General features: G+C 37.3%; 1 pseudogene; it reads left to right on the forward strand.

Moving 5' to 3' along the window:
• The first annotated feature begins 4,011 nt into the window (after positions 1-4,011).
• On the forward strand, positions 4,012-6,318 carry LOC123939239 (annotated as a pseudogene).
• Positions 6,319-17,650: the final 11,332 nt, after the last annotated feature.

Raw genomic sequence — 17,650 nt, forward strand, 5'->3', positions numbered from 1 at the left:
TTACCACAAAGTCTTTATGGAAAGGACCATGATGGAAGATCATTCCAACAGGGGGAATTTTCTCCACAGGAATGATGTAATTTGGGATTGTATGACATAAGAAAGAATAATATCCGGTAGGGGCGCCCTGGGTGGTTCAGTCAGTTAAGCATCTGCCTTGGGCTCAGGTCATGATCCCAGAATCCTGGTATTGAGGCGGGTGCTCAGTGGGGGGCTCCCTGCTCAGTGGGGGGAGTCTGCTTCTCTCTGACCCTCTCCCTGCTTCTGCGTGCACACACACCCTCTCTCTCTCTCAAATAAATAAAATCTTTAAGAAAAAAAAAAAAAGAACAATACCAAGCAAATTGTAGTTTTGACCACATGGGGAAAGCAAAGACATGACAATTATAAATGGATATAAGTAATATAGTATGCTCTAAGTTCTATAAGACATATATACATGTTCTAGATATATTTGTAATTTAATGTAATGTGAAGTAAACATAACTATTGAATATTAAATTTGATATTTATCAATTTTGCCAAACATTCTAAAATGAATTTCATCTTCATTGAAAACATAACAGCAGTATCATTTAAATAAAATTCTATAATTATATACTTGAAGTAAACTTGAAAGCATTATCAAGCATTAAAAAACATTTAGTGGCAGATGTCATTCTTTTTTCCTTATAATAATTTATTTTGAATTAGTGTGGAGTGGGCCTAGATCTCTTTGAAAAGTTTCTGAATTTACATGCACAGCTGGTGGGGATGTAAATTAGAAAACATATCTGAAAGTAAATTAGTTTAACGTTTTTAGATGTTTCAAATTGTTCATAGTATTTTAACTGGTATTTGCAATTCTGGAAGCTAATCTAAAACAAATCAGACATTTACAAAGGCTTCCTGGAAAAATAGGCTTATCACAACACTATCTCAATTTCAAAAACTTAAAAAAATCAAGATTGGTTAAAAAACATGTCACCTCTGTTCAATGGAATATTGTATTGTCATTAAAATTTACAGAAGTCTGATAAAACATTAGTATCACAATAGTGAAAAGCGGGTTACCAAACAATGCTTACAAAAAGATTGCAATTATGATACTAAAAAATACTGAAGAATAATGAAGCTGAAAGTTGGCAAAGGGAAGGAAATAACAAAGATCAGAGCTGAAATAAGTGACATAGAGACTAAAAGGAAAATAAAAAAGATCAATGAAATTGAGCTTTTTAAAAAAATATAAACAAAATTGACAAACTTTTAGCCAGATTCACTGAGAGCAAAAGAGGACTCAAATAAATTAAAATAGAATTGAAAGAGGAGATATTGTAACTGATTAACACAGAAAAATAAAGAATCATAAGAGACTACTATGAGATATTAGACACCAAAAATTTGGACTACCTAGACAAATAGGTAAATAGGTAAATTCCTAAAAACACATAACCTACCAAAACTGAATTATGACTAGAAAATCTGAATACACTGATTACTAGTAAGAGATTGAATCAATAATCAGAAGCCTCCTACCAAACAAAAGTCTAGAACCGGATGGCTTCACTGGTGATTTCTACCAAACATTTAAAGATAAATGGATACCAATTCTTCTCAAACTCTTCACAGAAAATAGAAGAGGAGAAGCCATCACTTCTAAATCCCTTTTTTTTTTCTTTTGTCTTGAAGCAAGCATTGACCTGATACAAGAATCAGGCAAGAATGCCACAAGAAGGAAAAGAAAATTACAGACCAATATTTCTGATGAATACAGTTGTAAAAATCCTCCACAAAATATTAGCAAACTGAATTCAATAATACATTAAAAAGATCATACACCATGATTGAGTGGGATTTATTCCAGGAATGCAAGAATGGCTCAAATCAGTCAATGCAATACACCACATTAACAAAATGAAGGATAAAAATCATACAGTCATCTCCCTGGATATAGAAAAAGCATTTGACGAAATTCAACATCCCTTTATGATAAAAACTCTGAACAAAGTGGGTATACCACAAATGTTCCTCAACAGAATAAAGGTCATACATGATAAGCCCATAACTAACATCATACTCAATGGTGAAAAGGTAAAAGCTTTTCCTCTAAGATCGGGAAAAAGACAAGGATGGCCACTCTCACCACTTTTATTAGAAAAAGTACTGAAGTCTTTTCTAAGTAATTAAGCAAGAAAATAAAAGGCATGACAATTGGAAAAGAAAACATAAAACTATCACTACTTGCAAATGACATGATATTACATATACAAATTCATAAATATTCCACCAAAAAACTATTAAAACTAATAAAACAGAGTCAGTAAAGTTGTGGAATACAAAATCAATATATAAAAATTTGCTTCTATAAACTAAAAGCAACCTATTAGAAAGAGAAATTAAGAAAACAGACTCATTTACAATCGTATCAAAAAGGATAAAACATCTAGGAATAAGTTTAACCAAGGAGGTGAAAGACCTATACACTGAAAACTGTAAGACACTGATGAAATAAATTGAAAATGACCCAAATAAATAGAAAGGCATTCCATTCTCATGGATTGGAGAAATTAACATTATTAAAAACATCCATACTACTCAAAGCAATCTAAGATTCAGTACAGCTGCTATTAAAATTTCAATGGCCCTTTTCACAGAAACAGAACCAACAATCCTAAAATTTGTATGGAACCACAAAAGGCTCCAAATAGCCCAAGCACTCTTGAGAAAGCAGAACAATGATGGGGTGTCATGTTTCCTGACTTAAAACTATATCTTAAAGCTAAAAGCAATTTAAACAACGTGGTACTGGCATGAAAACAGACACATGGATCAGTAGAATGAAGTAGGAGTCCGGAAATAAACCCATGCATTATATAGGCAATTAATATGTGAAAAAAGAGTCAAGGTTACATACATAATAGGAAAGGGCAGTCTCTGTAATAAATGGTGTTGGGCTAACAGCCACAGGCAAAAGAATAAAGCTGGACGATTATCTTATACCATACACAAAAATTAACTTAAAATGATTGAAGACTTGAACATAAGACCTAAACCTATAAATTCCAAGAAGAAAACACAGCTTTTTAGCTTTTTTTACATTGGTCTTGGTGATGATTTTTGGGATTTTGATACCAAAAACAAAGACAACAAAAGCAAATATAAACAAGTGGGACTATATCAAACTAAAAAGATTCTGCATGGCAAAGGAAACCATCAACAAAGCGAAAAGGAAACCTACTAAATGGGAGAAAACATTTGCAGATTTACCTGATAAGGGGTTAGTAATCAAAACACATAAAGAACTCCTACAACTTAAGTGCAAAAAAGACCGAACAATCCATTAAAAAATGGACAGAAGATGTGAATACATATTTTCCCAAGGAAGACCTGCACTTGGACCTTAAGCACATGAAAAAGTGCTCAACATTACTCATGATCAGGTAAATGTGAATCAAAACCACACTGAGATACTGTTAGAATGGCTGGTATACAAAAGACAAGTAAAAACAAGCGTTGAGGATGTGGAGGAAGAGGGAAGCCTTGTACACTGTTGGTAGGAGTACACTTTGGTACAGTGACTATGGAAAATAATATGGAGGATTCTCAAAAAACTAAAAATAGAACTACTCTATGATCCAGCAATTCCACTTCTAGGTATTTATTCAAAGAAAATGAGAACACTAACTTAAAAAGGTATATACCTCCCTGTGCTCATTGCAGCATTATTTATAACAGCCAGCACTTGGAAGCAAACTAAGTGTCCATCAGTGGATAAATTAATAAAGAAAACGTGGCATATATACACAATGGAATATCATTCAGCCATAAAGAAAAATGAAATCTTGCCATTTGTGACATTTGCGACATGAACAGAACTTGAGGGAATTCTGCTGAGTGAAAGAAGTTAAACAGAGAAAGGCAAATATGACCTCACATTAATGTAGAATCTAAAAACAAAAAAACAAAACAACAAAACAAAAGATACAGAGAAAAACTGGTGGTTCTTAGAGGCAGGGGTGGAGGGTAGGCAAAATGGGTGAAGGTGGTCAAAATGTACCAAGTCCAGGTATAAAATAAATAAGTTCTGGGGACATAATATACATAATGGTGAGTAAAGTTAATAAGCTGTATTGCATACTTGAAAATTGCTGAGAGAATAGATCTTAAAAGTTCTCCTCACCAGGAAAAAAAATTTTTGCAACCATGTGACTCGTTAACTAGACTTAATGTGACAATCATTTCACAATATATACAAATATCAAACCATTCTATTATACACCTGAAGCTAATATGATGTTACATGTCAACTATATCTCAATTTAAAAAAATATGCTGGAAACAAACCTAAAAATTCTTCAAAATAGTAATGGTGACTATTACTGAATTGTGAATTCTTTAAAAGATTTTTGTTTACCTTTTCCAAGTTATATATGCTATTTTTTATGATTGGAGATTTATTAACTTCCAAAATTATCCCATTGGTCTTAGCATTTTCTCAGAGTTCTAGGGGCATAAGTAGTTACTGTTGCCTATAGACATGTCTCTCCACTGAAAAAATGGTTTTTAGAAGATCTCACTATCTTCCCATTTCCTCAGTTTATTTCAAATTAAAATAGCATTTACTTGTGTGGATACCTCTTGGTTTTATGGAGGGTATTCTACTTCATGAAAACAACAGTGGCCATTATCTTAAATAACCCTACGCCACTAAGAAAAACCTTTAAAATGCACCTTCAAAATATCTTGGCAACTTGCTACAATGGTACGTGAAGAAAGGAAAAATTGGAGATGGGCTATAATGTGTATTTCCTAACTAGCCTTTCCTTTAAGTTTGGTAATAAAAATGTAAAGGTCATGTTTCTATTCAGATAGCAATAACAGAGACTCTTCCTTGGGAAGGTTGGTGACAGTATGCATAGGCCAGCTGTCCATTCTCCCCTACGTCTCATATTTACTGTTCATTCCTGATCTTCCTCTGGGTGGTTTTTATTTGTAAAGCACAAATATGTGCTCTTATTTAATCCCTTGTTCTTGTTTTTATATGTAGTTTCAAATGGCATAGTCCTTATTTCAGTCAGGAATATTTAACTATATCCTCTGAGAATAAATTCAGATTTGCTCCTCCAACAGTCCCACGGAGGTTTTTTGAGTAAATGACTTACTAAAAATATCCCATTCCTTTCTGAATCGTTCTGAAGGATCATTTCTAAAGGAGGCATCTTCTTTTAGTCTGGAAGCACTGACACAGACAGATGCTCCCCTTTCCAGTCATTTTGAACACCAAAGGGAAGGAGCACATAAATCTAACTCTTTATTACCTGAGGACCTTTTGGATTTGTAGGAACAAAATGATGAGGAGAAATACTTTAATGCTTTTATGTTCTTTCCATTCCCTTCCTAAGTTTTAACTTCAGCCATTTGCTTTTCCAAACCTGCCTTAAAGTCTTCATACTGCTGAAACAAAACCCACGGGTCAGTGTAAACAGGTGGTTGGAACTGGAATATTTCCAAGTGATCATTTTGACCTGCGTACACCACTTAAAAGGGAGAAGATCTGGAACTGAGACAAGATGTCACTTAACATGCCCTCCTTGGAATGTGTTGGATGTCCCACACCTGACAGGCTCAGCACATGCCCACGTCTTCTTTTCCAGTGAGGAACACCCATACAAACAGAAAGATTAAAGTATGTACTATTTTTTGGGTTCTCCAAAAGTGAACAACCTGCAACAACACAGTCTAAGAGCAGAGTGTTTGGGGTAACCTCTCCCACCACCGGCGTCGCCCCACCCCCAGCCCCGCCCCCTGCGCTGCAACCATTGCGCCTCATGCCGCTTTTCTGCTTTTTGCTGGAGAGTGCAGCCAGGCTCTGCGCAGGCTGCCGCACACCAGGGCTGGAGCTGGAAAGAGAAGGTGGTGACCATGGAAACCTGGCTGCAGGGCTCGGTCAAGACCCCCTGTGTGTAAGGCAGCTTCCCAAGCTCTGGGATGGAGACGTTGCCCTGTATCAGTCCAGTGCCATCCTGAGGCACCTGGGCCGCTCCCAGGGGCTGGATGGGAAGGACTGGCGGGGAGGCAGCCCTGGTGGGTGCCGTGAATGATGGTGCGGAGAACTTCTGCTGCAAATACATCATTCTCATCTACACCAAATATGAGGCAGGCGAGGAGGAGTACGGGAAGGCACTACCAGGGCACCTGAAGCCTTCTGAGATGGTGCTGTCCCAGAACCAGGGTGGGCAGGCCTTATCACCGGCAACCAGATCTCCTTGCAGACACTACAACCTGCTGGACTTGCTGCTGATTCACCAGACCCTGAATCACGCACCCTGTCCCCCAGCCCACCCCCAATTCCTTTCCCCAGCTCTCTGCCTGCTTGGCACACCTCAGCTCCTGCCCAAGCTCAAGGCCTTTCTGAGGCCATGAACCTTCCGATCAACGGCAAGCAGAAGCAGTGAGAGCTTGTGGCTCCCTTGGCAGGAGGCGGGGGCTGCCTGCAGACCAGTAAAATTTCCAAGAGAGAAAATAAAATAACAATAATAAATAAAAGCAGAGTGTTTTCTTAAAGAAAAATTGCTACCTAACCATTTCCCTAGATACCAGTGAGGTGGCCTTGCCAGGACCAAGAGTTCAAACATTTTAAAGGAAAGTCTAGTGGCGGAAAACTGAGATGTTAACTGGTATATGTGCCACTGGAAAATTTCCTAGATTTTTTTTTAAAGATTTTATTTATTTATTCATGAGAGACAGAGAGAGAGAAAGAGGCACAGGAAGAAGGAGGCTCCCTGCTGGGCAAGGAGCCCCATACCCGACTTGATCCCAGGATCATGACCTGAGCTGAAGGCAGATGCTTAACCATCTGAGCCACCCAGGTGTCCCCTGGGTATTTTGTTTTAGAACTATTTCCTGAATTCAGAGACAACACATCACTAGTGAATGACACACAATAGCTCATTACTAATGAAATCATTTGAAGATCATCTTAATAACTGGTCAGTGAGAATAAAAGATAAGCTTATGATTCTTGAAATGCCAGAAGGCTCATTTGAGCATCGACCATTTTACAGGTTCTCATGAATGATTACAAAGAACGTGTGAAAAATGTATTTAAATTCTTTGTATATGATTGTGGGGTGAGTGCAATAGAATATTTGGAAATATCAAAACCTTCAAGACAGAAAGTCACAGTTTTCTAATCTATGAAATACATATAATAATTCCTGTCTTGGAACTACTTGTGGATTAAATGTAAAAATATATTTGTAAGTGGTTTGTCACGGGAATGATTTACTGGAACTAGGATGAGACATTTAAAGATGGCTGAATATTGGGAAATTGCTTTCACCCCATTGGAGAACATACCCAAATGAATGACAATTAAGGTTTTGGAAATGAGAACAGGGACATAGTCTTATTGGCTACAGTGATGTGATATTTTGCTTTATCATGAAGAATAGCCAATAGAATGTTGCAGAAGTAGAGAGAAAATAAGAATGAAGATGTTCAAATTGAATGAGTAGGTTGAAGTGTTGAAAGTGCTGAGAGAGATGAGGAAACCAAACATGACTTGATAAAGAAAAAAAATTGCCTGAATGCCAGGTAATCACTACCTGGTCTTGACTGAAGAAAAGGATGAACAATGACAAGCAAAGCTAATTATAGAAGGTGAACTCTTATGATAGGAATTTGCAGAAGTGCATAATAGAGCTCCCTGCTTGAAAATATTCACTTACTTTTCCTCAGGATTCACATTTTATTCCTATTGCTGGTCACATTTCTTAGTCCCTAGAATATACTAAATAGATGTTCTTATATAAAGAATGAATGAGTATTTTAGGTTGGGTTCCCCAGCAGAAGCAGACTCTTAAATAAGGATTCAAGTGCAAGTAGTTTATTTGGAATGTCTCAAGAAGTCTCAGTAGAAAAGTGGAGAAGACAAAAAAAGGGGGGGGGGATTCTCAAAAAGTGTATATTAGTGAGAAGTGACCACTGTAAGCCACTGGGGCTCATTTCTATTGGCTTTCTCTGAGAGATGATGTAAAACCCGCATTCTTATTGGTTGAGGGCTGCTGCTGAGGGCATCCACTCTCTATTACATTCCTTCTGATCATGCAGAGAAAGCCCTCAGACAGAGGTTCGAAGGTGTTCGAAGAAACAAACTGTAGGCTGTATAATGGTGATTGCTGAACAACAAGGAACAGCGAATAGGTAGTGTCTGCTCCAATGAGGGCATGAGTAATGAATGACTGACAGCTTCCTTCCCTTGGATCTGTAGGTCATTTCAGTCTTTAAATGACCAAGAGTGAAATGCCAGTTTCTAAGCAACATTTTCTTTATCATCGTAGTTAACTTCTGGGAGAAAACGTACTTTATAGGAAAAGAGACACCAGTAGGGGAGAAGTCACTGATGAAGTGCGTATAGAATCGGTGGCAAAGAGTCCTTGAAAATAAATTTGCGACAGCAGTGCTGCCTAGATCAGGCCATTTTTAGGAAGATTCTGATAATAGTTATCCTATACGATAACTATAGGATAAATGCAATTGCATCCTGGAGAAACTGTGAAGCATGTAAACTTCGTCCCTCCCTCCCCACTTTCCCTTCCCTTCCCTTCCTCCCTCTTTTCCTTCTTTCCTCCTTTCCAAAATAGATATAAATATTAAATAGTTTTCCTCATCTTCTTGTAGTATAAGAATTCAGGTGATAGTGATACAAAATGGAACCCTCCAATTTACAGAAAATTTACGTTTGCTCCCTTTCTAATTAGGGTACTTAGAAAAGTTTCTAGGATTTTGATCCTTCAACCCAATTCTATACTTGTCTGACCTTAATAGGAGCTTAAGCCAAGCACAGAAATCAGAGTTTGGCCGGATATACTCACCCAGAGGGATTAATTGTCAAATATCTTTCATTTACTAGATTGAGAATTTTTAGTGTTCACATCCACTCTTTTCCACAGAAGTTCAAGAGTAGTTATACTTAAACAGGACGACATCCTCATGAGATGTCCCAATTTGTGTTATTAGCCGTTTCAAACTTTGAAGAATTAATAGCTTGGAACTGAGCATTTTATGGTTGCCTGCCTGCTTTTTCTTTGTCTCTGTTTGGTAATGTAAAATGTGGACTATATCCTGTTACCAAGCTCAAACACCTAACATTCTATTCAAAAAGAGGTGGGATTTTAAAAATACCTGAATTTTTTTATTATATTTTAATTAGGTATATAGCCTTGGGAAAAGTTGTGAAAATATTCTTACATATTCTTCTGGATGTCAGTTGCCTAGGGTGGCTCAAATTTTATAGTTTTCCCTTTAGTTTTTCTTTTATTTAGATGCTTAGAAATAAATACAGTATTTACTTTTTGTCCAAATAACAAAATAGAATATTTTCCAATGATTTTTCCTTTTAACCACTTCATCCACTGAACTCTGAATTTAATACATAATGACTACATTTTTCTGTAGATACTTTTCCATTTAAATAATTAGTTTCAATATTTTTCCATTTTATTCCATTAAATATTTTACATTTAAATATTTAAATTTCTTCTATTAAAAATGAAGTGATCACAATTGCTCACCTTGAGTCTCAGATTGGTGAAAAATTATTGTTCTCAATCTTTTTATAAGTTTCTCATAATGACTACTATTAGCACATGAACCTTTGTGGTATCAGTGCCAGAAGAAGACAGTACACTCACTAATAGGAGATACAATTTATGGTCTGTGTTTATAGAACATCTGAAAAAAGCAGCTGCAGCTGTATTCTTAAGAATCAGAACTCAGCCATAATAACATGAAGAAATATTGTTCAATGTATAAGAATAATTACTACTACTTTGTGTTATTTTGTATATCCTTAATTTATAACTATTTTGACCATTAAAAATAATATTTGAGTGTTTGAAGATCATTGTTACTTACAAAGAAACTGAAAAGATACAGAAACTATAGTAGAGTGTTTTGGTAGAGGATGTGGTTAGAAACTGCAAGAAAAAAAATCAATTAATGTTAAGACATTACAAACCATTATCTTATCTCAATATTTGTTTTTTTTTCAAAGTGAAATAAATCCTATGAGATCTTAACATCTGTATATACAATATTCAATAAAACTGAGTATGCTTATACAGAGGTATTGTATAGCAACAAGTTTTATGTAATTACCTTTTTTAAAGCTCAGTACATTTTTGAGAGCCATTAAAATACATTTCCATTTTTTTTTTTTTTTTTTTAGTATATGTGCTGCCGAAGCGAGCACTACATTTCCATTTTTAATGAAACGTTATCCCATTGCCTAGTTTGTATCATTTTGAAATTGGAGCCCTACTTGATTATGGATACTATTTTAAAATTTTCCTTCCTTTATATTTTACAGGTATTTTTGGATAAACAAATGTATGTGCCTGATCAAAAATTTTAATTATTCAAAGAAGTTAGTATAATGAAATTAATTTTCTGTTCCCTGTCTCCTTGTCCCAAAGCTTCCTACCAGAGGCAACTGATATTTCTATGTAATTAATAGTCTTCCAGGAATATCTATACTTTCACAATAATGTAACCAAAAGTTCATGATCTGTTATATATAAACAACTATTTATATAGCTTTGGGTTAGCATGTGATAGACACATTTTGGTGAATTACTTTTCACTTAGTATCTTACATATTATTTCATAACAGTGAGTTGCAATTCTAACTCAGTTTTTAAATTACAATATAGTATTACATTAGGAGGCTAGGATTTATTTTGTGTGTTGGGAACCCTCTTGTCAGACATGAAAGTCATTTCCATTCTTTTCACCAATGAACATTTACAGCAATCAACTTTTTTTTAACATATGTCTTTGCATACAGGTATGTATTTCAATAGAATAAATTTCTAAAGGCAGAGCTGCTGTTTTTAATTTTTATAGATATTAATTTTAATAGTAATGACCAAGTTCCCTTCATATGATTTTTTATCAAGTGACATTTTAAATTGGAAAAGTAATTTAAAGCTTATTATTCTGGCTCTCTGAAAATTAAGTGTCTGTACCACTTATTTGTCGCTTAGCCTAGGTGACTTTATATTTATTTTTCTAAAATAAATGTAAAAGTTCGTAATGGCTGTTATAATATCTTCCATATTTTGTTGTTCCTACTGCTAAGCAATAGGCCCATTTAAAACTCCTCTAACTAGGAACTAATAAATCCAGCATTCAGTATAATTTTAACATCCATTCGCTCTTAATATTGGTAAGTTACTGCAAAATCCTACATTTGAACAGAATTGGAAAAATGAAGAAATAATACAAATAGTCATGTTTTCCATGGTGTCACATGCGTTGTTGCTTTTATATTATTATTTATTATTTTTTTTTAAAGATTGTGCATCAAATCACGAGGCATAGATAGATCTTTTCCCTGCATCAGTCCCTTGGGCACAGCCGGTCCTGAGCACTTTGTTCTAGAATGTTGCAACAGGGCTTTCAAACATCAAAACAAAAACATGAGGAAGAAATCCCCATCCTATGATCTATGGGAGCTGGTTACCTCCTTGGCAAATAGGAAGATCAAATTACTACAAAAAAAATCCCTCTTTGCCTGTGCTGGACAATTGTAAGCATAGCCCTGAAATAGCACGGAAGACACTACAGGATCCTGTGGAGAGCTGTCTGAGCTATAAACTGGGCAAGCAAGTTGTTGATAAGAGCAGTAATACCTTTGGATGATGAGGAAAGAAAAGAAAAAGTATCGTGTTTCACAGATTGCTTGTACTCAAATATATTTTCTCAGTTGCAGATCCTCAGCTATTTCATTGAGTGGAAAGTTTTGAGTTGAAGAGTTTCAGAAAGAATCATGGTACATTTGTTTAATGTCTCAGGAAACACTTTTTATAGTAACTTAGTCTAGGAACAAACTCACTTTTTAAGATATTAATAAAATATTCCTTTCTTCATGTAATATTTTATACAAGAACACTGCAGATGCATTTTAAGATGTGACTATTTTAACAAATATTAGATTTGTATCAACCAATTATATGCTGTATTTTGTAAATCATTGACTTTTTTTTTTTCAAGATGGCCTACTTTGAGCCATTGTAGAGGTACATTCCTGTTTTTTGTGACCAAAAAAACAAACTTAAACAAGTGTCAGAAATATGTCTTATTCTGGTGTTTTGTTTCAGTGTGAATTATCATTACTGCATTTGTTTCATGTAAAGGTGGAAACTCATCATTCAGTGCAATTTTCAATAAAAAAAATACAAATTCTTGTTTAAAAAAACAAAAATATTGACGATTGTTACTTGAATAGCTTTGATTCCTTTTTACTTTTGTTATTTATTTCTTTGGTGATCTATGCCTCTTAGAGATATGCATTAATTTTTCTTCTCTAGGATTTGCCTTTTCAGTTTGTGTTGTTGCCATTCTCTCTAAGGCAGACATTTTAAAAAAGTGCATATCCCATTAGAATTGCATTGTAATTTGAGTACAAGTAGATAGACAGATGGGCAAATGGTGAGTACTGTGAAATAAACCTAAAAATATAAATGCAGCTTTGTTTGCAATGACAACTAATGCAACTAATTTAAATGTGAAGGGTCAGTTATTGCAATAAGCTAAAAAAATCATTAAAAATGATTTTAAAAAATCAAATCTCTCCTCATGTAGAAGCAGACAGTACTCTGAGACTTTGAAGATCAGGCTTACGGGTTTAGATTTTTTAGTGATGATTAGGACAGGTGTCATTTTGTGACACTCCAGGGCAAGTAGCCTCGGGCTGTCACGACAGGGCACACCAGCTCAGTAACGTGAAATCATTCCAAATGGCACCTCAGAACTACTCTGGAAAGTTAGCTTTCTAATGAGAACTTAGCTACCAAAGCAGCACTTGGCTAGGTAACAACAGCTATCTCTGCCACTGCAGAGAAGAATTTCTTTTTTTCTGCCAGCATTTAAAACGAAACTGCTTACATTTAGGAAATTATCAGTGTAAGTAAAAAATGAGGGGGTGAGGCAGAGAGGCAGTTGGAAATATGTGATTAAAAGAATCATTTAGCTATAATGGCCAGGCCGGATGTGCATAATATTTAGAAAAAATTGAAAGCTATACACATAGAATTGAGGAAATTAATTTTATATAGATGTGTCAGAATTAGCTCTGTGATACACTGGCAGTTTAAAAGTGAAGAGAGGGCTATCAGATTCTGCTCTAAAACCAGTGTTAAAGGACTCAGTCACAATCACGGTTTTTCGCCTGCTTGCAGACTCTCTGTAAACTAATGACCACTTACTCAACAAAAGTACCAAATATAGGCACAAAAATGGCTCAAACGCTTCCAGAAACATCTTTTTGAAGTTTAAGAGATAGGATGAAGAACAAGTCTAATAAGTTCCCTATTTTTACCAAATTATATCCTAGTCGGGTGACATACAATAATCAAGTAAGCATATATATTCATAATGTAACTTCAGAGAGTTTTAAATTCCAAAGAGGAAACAAAACAGAGTGCTGTGCTAGAATATGCCTGGTGTGTGGGTATTGTGGAGAGCGTCAACATCACTCCGGGAAGGCACTCCAGATAAGGAAACATTCGTGCCAAAGCCAGAATGAGAAGGAATCAGCCACAGGCAGATCCAGAGGAAGGGGGTTCTGTATAGACAAAGAGCCATTGCTAAGTCCTCGCCATGGAAATGTTCAAACAGAAGCAGGCAAACCAGCAAGGCAAGGGCAGGAGGGGCGGTGTGGTAGAAGATAAAGTCAGAGAGATTCAGGATATATTTTGGGAGCAGAGCTCACTTGCTAAGAGTTTGGATACGGGGAATGAGGGGCAGAGACAAATCAAAAACCCCTTCTAAGATTTTGCCTGAGCAACTGGCTAGGTGGAAGCACATTTCTGAGAGAAGGTTGCGGGTGGGGGGATGGGTTTATACGGGAAGAAACTGAGAGCTCTGTTTTACACATGGTGAGTTAACAATGCCTGTTAGAGGTCTACGTGGACCATGATACAAGTCCGTCTGAGTCTCAGCAAACTCAAGAGTTCTGTGGGTCATCAGCATTGCTCTCTTGTCCTGGATTGGAGGAAGAATGAAAAAAAAATTCACTTATTTATTCCCTCCACAAATATTTGTTAAACATCTATGCCATAAACCTTCGGGTCAGGCACCGTTCTTGTAGATGTGGACAGGGCAATAAACGAGATGGGGCTGTATTTTTGTATTAGACTTTTTCCCTTTCAGGTTTAGTTTCAAGAGTGTGGGTGAAAACGGATGACTCATTTCCGTTCTTTACTAGCTAGCACAAGGCTGGCCGTGAGCTTAGTGAATGTTGCATCACACTTCTCTGGCACTCAGTAGAGACGTTCAGAAGCAGACTCAGCCTGAATGCACAATGTCACCTGACAAAGTCCATGAGTAAAGAATACAAAATGAATGGCACTGTTCTATAGATACTTCCTCCCCCTTATTCCTCCTGTCTTTTCATTGTTCTGCCATTTATTATTTTATAGAGTCCTAGGGTAAAATAAACATCTTTGAGCTTGCGATGATTAATAGAAATTATTATATATAGAATGAATCTCGTTTGAATCTCCCAAAGAATCATCAAAATATTTCTGAGTAACTGGTGATCACAGCCTTCTTGGGATTTCGCTGGTGGCAACCTGAGGTTTCTGAAACTAAGAAATTACCTGGTGCTTTTCAACATTGATGTGATAGTTTCTGATGCCACTGGCTTAATGAAGGACCAGTTTTTGTTTTTCTTCTATAGGATTTCAAAGCAAAGAGAGAGGCAGAGATAAAAATAACTTTTCACTGGTGGGTTTTTTTTTTATATTTTATTTATTTATTAGACAGACAGAGATCACAAGTAGGCAGAGAGGTAGGCAGAGAGAGAGAGGAGGAAGCAGGCTCCACACGTAGCAGACAGCCCGAGGCAAGGCTCAATCCCAGGACCCTGGGATCATGACCCGAGCTGAAGGCAGAGGCTTTAACCCACTGAGCGACCCAGGTGCCCCTCACTGGTGCTTTGAACTAATTCTGGTCCCAGTTAAACTTCAGGCGGACCAAATTTGAGACCATAAAACGCAGTCAGTTCACTTTACATTCCACACCCCCTCAGCCTTCCCTCAAGACTGGCTCCTCCAGTTTCCATCTGAAGGATGCTATCATCAGAGTCGGTTGTGCCAAACTGAGATTACTGTGTGCTGTAGTCATGGTCTGGTTTCCTGTCTGGTGAAGAAGTGTTTCACGGTACTTAATAACACTGACCTTAGTCAATGAGACGACGATTTGAATTCTGGCACTGCCATTCACGGGCTGGATGACCTCAGGCGAGGCTCTGATTCTCTGTGGACCTCAATTTCCTCATCCGTGTTTATGGGTGAGACTTACTTGAGCTCATGTAGGTGAAGTAGCGAGCACAGGGCTCGACACGGGGTAGACGTTTGTTTACACATCCTCCAAATATTTGAGTGCCAGTCAGTGTTGTAGGCTCTGGGATCAAGCAGAGACAAATTAGACAAAGATCTTGCCTTCGTGGGTCTTCCGTTGATGCACTGGGCAGCCTTGATTCCCTTTTTTATCATTTGCTTTCTTTCCAGAATGGCTCTGGGAAAAATAGTAATATAGGCAAAATTGGGCATTTTATCCTAGTCTCCCCTGTGGGTATGGCCAGAGTCTGTATGGCCCACCTCAAGCTCCATCCAGGCACCTGTGAGGCTGTCCTTGCACACGGGACCTTCACGGTGGGTCTTCCCATACCACCCATCAACACTCGCCTGCTTTTTCTGGAACTTATTAGTTCCCTTCTCAGTCACGTGAGGCAATTGATAAAGAGTTTCTGATAATTGCTACAGACCTAATATATGACCCTATTGAGGGTTCTGCTTAGTGCCCAAAAAATGAATCTCGAGAAGTAGAATGGTGTAATTCGTGGCATGTACGAGATGGTGGAAGGCTATGGAGAAGCGGCCTTGTCTGTTCACAGAATACCATGTTTTTTTAATTGAACCTTGACTAGTAAAATGAATTTCTTCTTCTCTTCTCTTACTTTCCCTATGTTTTTCTGCTTTTGTCCCTTTCTCTTATGTTCACATTATTCACTTTAGACAAAGTTGATTCTGAAGTCCAATGTCATGTCTTCTTCTGACCTTTCCATTTGAAAGAAATCTCCCTCCTATCTCTCTGGCCAGTCTTCCCAGTATGGTCCGCTTACTTGTTATTTCTTCCTTACTTCTCTGCAACCACAAACTTCATTAGGACATGTTTGAATGTTTGGGGGATAAAATCCAAGGGGGCAGCTGAGAGCTAAAGCCAGGCCAGGGCCTTTCAGAGGTTGAGCAAAGCTCTTTCCTTCCCTCTCTCCATCTCTCTGAGCTACCTTCTTTCCTTTGCTTAAGATGTATTTTAGGGGCGCCTGGGTGGCTCAGTGGGTTAAAGCCTCTGCCTTCGGCTCGGGTCATGATGCCAGGGTCCTGGGATCGAGCCCCGCATCGGGCTCTCTGCTCAGTGGGGGGCCTGCTTCCTCCTCTCTCTCTGCCTGCCTCTCTGCCTACTTGTGATCTCTATCTGTCAAATAAAATCTTAAAAAAAAAAAAGATGTATTTTAAAAACTAAAACAAAATTTTAATATTATCGTGTAAGAAATAATAGTTTTAATACATAACTTATAATGTAATAATTCTATTTATAAAAGTATTGGGGGTTTTATTTAAAAGTAATTTGTGAGGGGTGCCTGGGTGGTTCAGTTGGTTAAGCATCTGACTCTAGATTTTGCTCAGGTCGTGATCTCAGTGTTGTGTGATCGAGACCCATATTGGGCTCCATGATGAGTGTAGAGCCCTCTTAAGATTCTCTCTCTCCCTCTCCCTCTGCCCCTCCCCACTCATGCAAGCTCTCTCTCTCTAAAAATCAATCAATGTAATTTGTGATATACTACAGGTATCTATTAATGGGCTATTAAGGTTTTTGATGAAAAATATCTTAAGTATGCCAGAGACAATATGTATACAATAATTCAGAGAGATGATTAGAAGTTTATTTTGAGGCCTTATTGAGTGAGACCCAGGGTGAGTAGTGACTTTTCGGCTTCCCCATGATACATACCATGGGTGAGCAATGGTGTCACATGTTGATAAAATCAGTAAGTGAAACATTAGTTGGATGAAGAAGAGGGAGATCACAGGAGGATAAAAAGAAACAGGGGTAGAATTTTGGGGAAGGGCTGAGACAGTTTTGGGGGGGAATGGTGTGTGTATTAGCTCAGGGCCTTGGGAAATAAGCTTGAATGCTTTGTGACTTCTCAGAATCAGGGATGAAAAGAACCAAGAGATCTAGAAAGAAGGTCTCTGTGTAAGAAATAGGATTTTCATAGTGGTGGAGGCAGGGTAGCAAAGGAGAGTCCTGGTAAAGACAAAGAGAAGAGATTTGAGAATTTAGCATCTTTGATGGACATACTTTGGAACATCTCTGCTCTAACCCCTTTCTTTGAGACCTGTCTCTACATAGCACTGTTAATGGACACCCCAAGTGTCTAGTGACCTCACTACACTGCCCACCCCCAACTGCAGCAGAGAGCTGGTCTGCAAAGAAAAGGAAGAAAGAGGACAGAGGAATTGTGCAGAAAGAAGCAGAAACTAGAAGCTAGCTGAATTGTCCAGCAAAGAGCAGCAGAAACTAGAAGCTATGTGAATCT

Source organism: Meles meles, chromosome 3, assembly GCF_922984935.1.
Source record: "Meles meles chromosome 3, mMelMel3.1 paternal haplotype, whole genome shotgun sequence".
NCBI lineage: Eukaryota > Metazoa > Chordata > Mammalia > Carnivora > Mustelidae > Meles > Meles meles.